Genomic DNA, 9,782 nt, shown 5'->3' with positions numbered 1-9,782 from the left:
GTTGTTCGACATATATAATTTTTCGTTATTTATAGAGAATTAGAAAAAAATTGTCCCAAGACAGTTGTGTAATCACCAAATGAAGCCCATATACTGCATAAACCATACGTCACAACAGAGCTTCTTTTCGCGTTCACTTCTTAATTAATTTTTCATGATTGAATAGAGATTCATTAAGCGTACAATATGTAACAACAAATATTATGCACTGCTGAAAATTTTGCCCTAATTTTAGAGAGCCTACCACGCATCGCATCGCCCATAAAATCCATCTTTATCAAAAACAGAAATGCTTTACAGTCCGAACACGCACACCTTGTATATTCACTTTTATGGGTGATAGAATTCATAAACAGTAATAGCCAAAAAGGCGCTAAAATTAATCAAAGAATATAAAATAGGTAGCGCATGATTAATTTTCCCAAGCTTTTCCACATATGTGCTTAAACATCAACGCTTTTCAAAACCTATCAAGTCAATTTAGTGTACCACGTTATTACAAAATAAAATTATAACTCTTGGTAAGAATTGTATAAACAAATTTGTGACCGCTTGTAAGTATACTCTTATTTGGGATATCTTGAGTTGATTTGGGTAAAAAGCTCTTAAATTGGGTTTTTGAACAATTTCGTGTGACACTTATTGACGCAAAAATTTTTCGTCAAATTACCATTTTTAGGGGTTGTATTAACTTAATTAGATCGGTTTGCTATTCTTGCGTAATTTGTGATTAAACCGAAAACCAAATTGAAAAGGTCTATTCAGCTTTACTCAAAATAATTGGCGTCGATATTAATAGGTTTGCGAGGAATTATTACCTTCATAAAAGTGCTATTCAATTTTCGTTGGGGGAATTTTAACTTCCTCGTTTGAACAAATTACTGCAGCCAAGACTTCCTTTATTCACTCGACAGTATGTCCCGATTCGTCCTGTTTCAAGTTCTCTTTGGTAAGTCAAAATTTTCATTTTGTTCAAAATAAAATGAGAATTATTAACTTGAGATTTAGTTTTTAGCTCACTTTTAGCGCAACCAAAAAACTGCTAAATGAACAGAAATGAATTTGAACGATCCTTCGATTACATTTCGGACTTTCAGTTATACAAATTTAAACTTTAAAATTCACCAGTACAATTGGCAATGTCAATTTGTTGCATGTGCACCAAAGTTCAATTTTGCACATTGTTCCAACGTGTTTTCAGAAATATCATATCCAGTTTTTAAATGTCGTCATGAGGACGCTCTTTAAGTACCCGGACCGAACTCCAAGTATAATTCAGTACTGGGCACGTATAAATGCAAGTATTTCTAATAAAAATCAGTACTGAATCATTAAAAAATCAACTGTATTAGTCCTATCAGACTTGAGTCGCACTTGGCAAGTTGATACCCAATTCAAAACTAACTTTTCGAGTGAAAATTTCCAAATTCGTAAAACTTTGTAACGTGCCACGATTTTGGCACTAATTTTCAGCCGCTTTCCCAGGGTGTCGCACTTTTCGCACTTTTCAAGTACTGATTTGAAGATCATTACAGGGCTTCGGTATGAAATAATTGGGGAATTATTCAAGAAAAATTGGGAAACAAAAAAAAACACTGATTCTATCCGATTGTGCTCGCCTAAATGGAGCAAAGGTATAAACCCAAAGGCAATTAGCTATGCAATTTGATAACAAACTGAATGATTTAAAAATTTGATCACTCCTGCGTTGAGAAAGACCGAAGAAAAAAGGCCGTACGAAGAGAACACGTAAGGGCTTCGGCGAAGTAGAACCGACGCAAACCGACGATTTCTTATGTTTGAATCCGACGAAATTCTTAAAACTGGCTCTTTGTTAAAATTAATCCCCAGATTGTTAGTATGGTTTATCATTTGTCCATACAAATGAGTTTTATATGTTGTTATCTTTTCGCTTCTATCAAAATTATTTTTACTCCTTATTATTTCAACCAAAAATTTGCTAAAGCAAAAAAGCAAAACATTTCTTTTTCTTAATTTGAGCACGATCGTTGACATATAGGAGATATGTTCAAGCTCCTGCGTTAAGATATACAACAAGAAATGAGGATAATTATAAGGTCCGACAATTCTTGATTACAGAACATCTACCAATATGCAAAAAAATAAATCTTGGTAAAAAATAGTGTTAAATTTTTTTTTCGAACTTTCATGAAAGTATCCAACAAATTATCCAATAGTGATCAAGCAACCAAAGAGGTTACTCGACATGAATTAATTTAGATATGATCCTAACTTATTATCCGTAACTCAGCACTGCATCTTGCTGATAATCATATAATATCATAAGGCTGGACTATTTATGGGAAACCATACAAGAACCATATGCTAAAATTTTGATTACCCGAAAAAAATCTATTGAGCAATCAGCTGATGGGAAAACTTGTTTGGCGAAAATGTCGTTTCTGTTACTATTTATCTGAGACACATTTTTGACACCTGATCATCATAGAGAAATGTTCCTTAGATAACTGGAAACTCACTCTTTCAACTATTATTTAACAACTTTTTTTTCATAAATGAATTCTTCTTCAGAAATATGCAGAAAAGGTTCACTAAACAAAATATGTCATTTGATGTGATTAAGCAGACTCTTATACAATTCTCTCATAAACAACCAAAAGGTGATGATTAATTAGTTCTTGGTACCTTTGAACAAACAGTAAATTCTTTGATTTACCAGTACTATGGAACTTACTTTCTTCAGTTTCAAGGATTTTTTCCAAATGTGATCAGCTATGATGTGTCAATGCACAGACAATGCCGTATATTGCTTCATATGGAAAATGAAAAAAAATGCGTGATATTTAAATGGATATTTGTGATATACGTTGAAGTGGACCCTGCCAAGTTGGAAAAGAGCCAGGGTATATAAACATTCTTGAAAATAAGATTATAGATTTAAAAAAGCTGAAAATCGAATCTGCCGTTGTATTTCAAAACAAATCTTGTGCAAAAAAACTTGTTTGCGGGGCAGTTTATTTTCTCCGTCACTTAAGCTCTAAATTTTGGAGACAGCAGTGTTGCACAGTAGAACCGTTCAGACGAGCAATTGTTCAATATTACCAATCCTTCCCACAAAACTAAATCAATTTTTCAAAATATATTCCACGAGATAAGCACGATGCCTCCTAATTGTAATAAAAGGATATCATTGTTTAGGCATTCATGTTTGAAAAATAGGAACAATTGAAATATTTATAAAAATGTTAGAGTTAACACGAGGAAATGCTTTAGAAAAAATTATGTTTTAAAGCTGTTTTAAGCTTTATTTTCCTGAAGAAGATATTTAACCTCTGTTAATAAAATGCATTGACAATATCTGTTCTTGCTCTTCACTCTGTTTCGAAACAGAGTTATTATAAAGCCCATGAGTACGTTCAATGACTACAAAACAGCGAAATTTAACCAACACCAGTCTTCAGCGCCTCAGAGAAATTTCCCCAGGTAATTTGAAATTTGAAGTTTTTAAAGGAACTTAATGCTCAAAAAATGTTACTGGTTCTTAAGATCTGATGCTAATAACTCTCTATGACCAATAATTGTTTTGCCACTTGATTACTAAAATTTGAGGTAGAATGGTGAAAAAAGAATAGAAGTGATAACTGTATAGACTATTTTTTGCATTTTCAGAGTCGTCTGTTAAAGCTAACAAAATAGCAAAAAAGACAAAAAATATATAATCAAATGAGCATCAGTCAAATTGTCAATTTGATCCGCATATCTCTATGTTCGTTCAGAAACAATTTTATCGCCAACTGCCGACTTAAATTTAATTCTTAATGATTTATCGAGGAAATTGGTATAATCAGTTAGACTGAAGAGCTTGGTAATTTAAAAAAACTGATCTGGAAGTTGCGGTTAAGGAATTAAAATGGGAAAATTTTATTGAATATATTTGATCGTAATTCGCTCTTTTTAGAATGAACAAATTAAATAAAACGTTTAGCTGCGCTCTTTTGTAATTTGAATCAAAGTTTAAGTTGAATGATTTTTGCTGATCGAGGTACAAAAAAAAATTGAAAGAACAAAATGTAAAGAATTAAAAGTATATGTCAAAGTATATGCTTTTTTTAAAAAAAAAACAATTGGTTCCCATTCAAGCCATAACCTTTTGACGTTAATTGATGCAATTTCTAGCTAGAATGGCAATCATTTCAGCCAAAGTTGAGCTCTCAAACGAAAACAACTACTGATCAAACTGAACAGACCTCTGATCAGATCCGTGCTATCAAAACTAACTGTACGCTCCCTGCGCGATGGAAATTATTTTTTTTCTCATGATGAGATTAATTATCAAATGTTGGGTTCTGGTCAAGCGGGGGCAGACTATGCTTCTCTTTTGGTCTCTGATCAGACTGCCATGCGACCGTTGCTCAGACTGCTCATAGACTTTGGACTTTGGTCATGCCCAAAATCGAGCATTGTCCAGACTATCGTGCGACCGTAACTATTTCCCGACCCTAGAATTTCGGTCGCACGATGACACCTGTGTGCGAACCAAGTCGGCCTGATCAGAGGGGGGTTGGGTCAGGGTCCTTAACCTGAGAATAAAGATATAATCTTTTCAGTTCTCTTCATTTCGCAACTGATCCAATCAATGAAATCTGGTCACACCTGTGGCGTAGAACGAGAAGTGTGTCGGAACGATGCAGCATGCTGCCCTGGATTTGAATGCATGCCAGTCTTCTTCAATCTGGCCAGGGTGAAATTCATTAGGGCCAAAAGTGTAAGTCTACATTTAAAAAAAAACATTTATTTTGATTCGGGTATTACACCATACGACTTTAAGTAAATTCTTCGCGTTGATAACAACAACGCTAGTCAAGACTGGACGGTTATATTACAAGATAATGCAAAATTCTTACATAAAATGGTTACCTTGAAAACTCTCTTACGACGAAGACTATCTTGCAAGTTCGTTCCGAACGAGCTATGATCTTTTTATACCATTGCCATTATCTTTCATTTGCGGACGAGTTTCCCAGAAACCTTTGTTCCATCAACTATACGCCAATTGTTTTTTTTAAATATTGTGCGATATTAATCATTTCAAAATCTCTCATAAACGTTGAATTTTAAATCTTTTTTGAATCTGCAAAATTTATACGTTTGCACTGAACTTTTTTGAGACAATTATTTGATATTTGATATTTATAATTCCGTCAATTGTTTGAAACTTAGTTATTTCACATATTGGCTCTCGTTCTGGGAAAACTTCCCAGAAGTTCACGTTTAATATTCCATTTTTTTATGTATTTAGCTTTGACAAGAGGAAAAACAAGGGGTTCGATAAAGTGTGTCCCCACATAATCTGCCAACCCCTCTCGACCCCGTTTTTGAATTAATTGTCCACCAAATGAAAAAAAAACGATAGAAAACTTTCAAAAAACACTTATTGTTCGAAAATTATTGGTTTATTCATTTCAAAAATCGCTTTAAACTCTAAGCAACATACAAATGAAACAATAACTCGCTTGAGATCCGATGGAAACTGCCATTAAGGAGAGTAAGAGACAAGACAAACAACAAAATCAAATAAGAATAACAAGCTACACTTACGACCAAAACTCAATGTATATCAATTCCTTTAAATCTAATGAAAAAGTCAAAATAGCATCCACTTAAAGATAAACTAAAACAAATGACTTTTGTTTTACCTGAGAAGATGGAATGGTCTTTTTTGAGAATGAATAACCAGTAGACAGAAAAAGGGAAAAGCCCAGAAAGTGCACTTACACTTTTTCAAAACAATTCAATCCCTAGCCAAGAAAACAAGTAGCTATTATCTGAAATCATTCAATGACTTCATTTCCACTTTCAAGAAAAACCGTTCAGAACTGTCATTATTCAATGTCACGCGACCAAAAAATAACAAATACAGGAAATCATTTCAATTTAGCGAGGAAAAGCTGTCGAAGCCTAAAAGATCAAACTCTATTCATTAAAAAAAACTAAATATAATCAATTGCGCCTTATTTCAATGCTAATAATGTGATATGACGGGACCAGATACAGCAAAGGAGAATCTAAAAAATATCAAAAAATTAAATAGAAAATTTATGAAAACTGGTAGTATAAGCTCCGAAAAGCAACAATTTATATTAGGAAAAAACACTTCAGAATAAATTTTTAGTCACCTAAAAAAAACCACTCTCCTTTTAACGAGACTACGTTTTAAGATGGCAAAAGTACGATCGAATTTCGCAAAAGTTGAAAAATCATTATTTTTTCTTAAAACAAAATTTGAAACCGCAAGAAATAACAACAGAAAGTTTTCAACTAAAAAAATGAATAGTTTGAATTATTACGGATTAGGAAACCAGTTGTTTTTTTTTCATTAGTGAGACTAAGTCAAAGGCTACATATTGCCACCTAATACATGCAGAACTCAAAATGTTACAAGCATTTTTATGCAAACGGTGTTGAAGCAAAAAAACAAATATTTTTCGCTGAACATATTATGTATGTTCAATCACTCATTTCGCCTGCAAATTGTACCTGTCAGTAATTGAGGTTTGATTTGAAATCATTCTGGTCTGTGACTAACAAAAAAAGGCAAAAGTAATAAAAAAAAACACACAGCGCCCCCTTAAAATCCGAATAGTTTTTGCACCATAAAAATCAACAATCTTACCATGACCGATCTCGTTCCTGCTGCTTTTTCATTAACAAAAAATGTACCAAATGTTACCGAAATGATTAAAGTGACCAAAAGTCGTTATATCCAAAGTAAAGGTAAATTTACCAAAAAAATACCAAAGAAAATCAATTTGTATCAAATGATACCATCAGATAATAGCTCTTAGATACCCAATTAGAAAATAAGACTTAGTCAGAAGACTACAAAAGACCATCAGATGCTTGAAAAGTTCAAGAGTTCATTATAAATTTACAAAAAAATTGCCGGAGCCATAAAAACCATGAGTTTCACTCACAAAACACATAATTGTTTTTTTAGACTTTATTGGGTTTTACAAGGACCAGTTGTTAATTTGCACTTTTAAATCGAAAAGCCTTTCAATTAATTAGTAAGAAAAAAGCGCTAGAAATATTTCAAAGAAGACAGACCCAAAATACAATCCGAATTGTTTTTCATCGGAAAATTGAATGATTAGACCAGAGCTTGCATTGATACCGGTACTCGGCTATCAAAACACTTAGCAATTTTTTTTGGCTGAATAGAAGCTAACAAAATCTTAAATTGGTTTAATTTAACGACAGACCGCAAAAATATTTTCTCCAGAAATTTTTAGAAGGAGACGGAGCCAGAATCAGCCTAAATCTGAGTAAAAGGAAATTTTGTCTGCAGTTCTTTTATCTGCACTACTGGTCAAACTAGACTAAGTGGGCCAAATAGGCATATTTGAGGCCATTCTTAATTAAAAAATAAAAAGAGAAATGCTTAATTCTCCAAAATTCGGCCAAGAGACTTTGCGAAAAAACAGTGTTAAACATTCCAGAAACTCTCTTCCACCTCTAAACGTGAATCCATTGAGACTATTGTTGTTAAATTTTTCATATTATATCAATAAAATTAAGCAAAATTACGATAAATGTGAACAAAACAATGGAAGTTAGGTTAACGTTCGCAAATATTTAAACCTCCGTAGGTCTTCAGAAAAAGCGAAATTAAAAAAAATTAAATTCTACCCTTGATAAGTTTTGTAATGATACCACTCGCAATCCTGTACAACTCGCAATCCTGTACAAATTCATTGATCGGTGATAATTGACTGAATTTAGAAAAAAAACCCAGTTGAGTATATAGTTCCTCTCACACTAAAGTGGATCGGAACAAAAAAAAATTGCAGCTATATTATTTGTTCTGTAAATGAAAAAATGACATCTTTCTTCCTAGACGCTGTACATGCTCGAGCAAATCTCATCTATTGTAATTTTTTGCACGACAAATGGTCATATTGCAAGTATTGCAAGAATTTTAACAAAACGTTTTCAAGATGATGTGTCGTCTTGCAAGAACCTTGCAAGATAAACATTCGTACTCTACTGGCAAAATAATTTGGCCATAAAAATTATAATTTTTATATAAACTCTGCGTTTATCGCATGACAAAAAATTCAGGTATCGACAAAATGTTACTATTATTTGATCAGATTTTGCCAAAAATTTCAGATATCAAGATAGTGCATTCTTATCAATGTGTATCAAGTTTCATTTCAATTGGATCTTTCACACTGTTTTCCAACTGTGTTAATTTTGAAATTTTGAAGAAAAAATTGAAATAATAGCTAAAACTAAAACGAATGTGGTTTCTCAAGATTTTGCAGGTCTTTGCAGCATCTGCTAGTTTGGCATAGATTCCAATAGTGCGATTTTGAAATAAAGACTTGTTCAAGATACTTTTGATAACGATAACAAATGCGCTTGCATGAAAAACCAAGATTGTTTTTAAGCTTGACATCTAAATAAAACAACGAGGACAAACATGAGCTAAAAACAGTTTAATGAATCAAAAATTTCTCTAACTGAGCTTACCAGGAAAAATTTAGTAGGTACTAATTGTTTCTATTGATTTTATAAATTTTTGGTGATACTACTGTTGCTGCTTTTCTCCCACAAAACATGAGCTTGCAATCCATAAATTTTTGTCGTTAGTTATGTTTAAAATTTTGGCTCTGCTTAATTTATTCTGACTTTTATTCTGAGCTACTTTAGTGGGGCAGGAACTCTATGGTGAACGGGTTTTTTGTCAGGTCAATTTTCATCTATCAATATATTCATCATACAGAGCCTGAACTGGTATCATTAGAAAGCTTGTTCAGCATAGAAATTCAATTTTTTTTAAAAAAAAAAAAGAATTTTTTGAATTTCATTTTTTCCAAGCAGTTACGGGGCTTTGAATTTTTGTGATCGTTAGCATAAATTCCGTTGCTTTGTCCGCATTTCTTGTAATTATTGCTTATTGTTTTGCTGAAAACGTGATAAAATTGATAACGATAGTCTCATTGATATAATGATAAAACAGAGTTGCTGAATTGCTTCAACTAACTGTTTCGGTAATAATTTTGTCTGAATTTCAAAAATGGCTAAAAAAGTGATAAAATTGATAACGATAATTTCATTGGTTTAATGATAAAAGAGACTTGCGTAATTGTTTGAACTGACTGTTTCGGTTATAATTTTTACAGAAATTTTGAAAACTTATACTTTTTCCGTCAAAAAAGTTATCAACTAGGCTTCTTTGGCCCACTTTGTCCATTTTGACCGGTAGTGAAGACATAAATATGACTGACTAAATCTTTATTGACTCTGATAAGGGCTATTTTTACGTCCTGGTTCCTCTGGAGGTGGTCTGGAACTAACATTTTAGCGGTATTTTGCTAATTTAATCGAAAATTAATAAATTGAATAATTTTTGAATATATTAAAATTTGCCGAAAAACTATCACGCAATTGTTGGGAAAAATTGCAGTTTTCAACAGTTGTTTAGCGATAGCGCGGACTCTTTTGCTCTCATCGTTGGTTTTTGCAAGGAAAGAGGATTGTATTTTGGGTCTGCACTTTTTCAAACATATTTTTTCGTTTTTGTAATCCAAATTACAGGTTAGTCTGTTTTCCTGTAAAGTTTCAATAAATAAAAGGTCCCCCTTCTTGTCCAAAAGGGGTCCAATGAATACATATTGTGTTTTCCGATTAAAGCATCTGGCTTTTACGGCTCTGACAATTTGTTTTTTTAAGTTATTAATGATTTCTTGATTTTCCTCAGCACTTGACGGGTTTTTGTAGTCTTATGACTGAGT

This window comes from Convolutriloba macropyga, chromosome 9 (genome assembly GCF_964194025.1).
Source record: "Convolutriloba macropyga chromosome 9, txConMacr16.3, whole genome shotgun sequence".
In the NCBI taxonomy this organism is placed as follows: domain Eukaryota; kingdom Metazoa; phylum Xenacoelomorpha; order Acoela; family Convolutidae; genus Convolutriloba; species Convolutriloba macropyga.
The sequence above is the reverse complement of the archived record's forward strand: the minus strand, read 5'-3'. Positions refer to the sequence as shown.